The following is a 210-nucleotide window of genomic DNA, read 5'->3' as shown; positions in this document are numbered from 1 at the left end:
TCCGTTCCAGGTTAGTTAAGTTCGTCAGACCGTCCGTTCCAGCTTCGCAGACCGTCCGTTCTGAAGCGCAGAACGTCCGTTCCGCACCGTAGAACGTCCGTTCCGCGTTGTGATCCAGACCGTCCGTTCTGATGTGTAGTTCGCAGGACTGTCTTGTGGTCTGTCGGGTCTGTGCACTCAGTCCGTCCGTTCCAGCTTTGCAGACCGTCC

The sequence above is a fragment of the Tarenaya hassleriana genome, unplaced genomic scaffold (genome assembly GCF_000463585.1).
Source record: "Tarenaya hassleriana unplaced genomic scaffold, ASM46358v1 Cleome141, whole genome shotgun sequence".
Classification (NCBI taxonomy): Eukaryota; Viridiplantae; Streptophyta; class Magnoliopsida; order Brassicales; family Cleomaceae; genus Tarenaya; species Tarenaya hassleriana.
The sequence above is the reverse complement of the archived record's forward strand: the minus strand, read 5'-3'. Positions refer to the sequence as shown.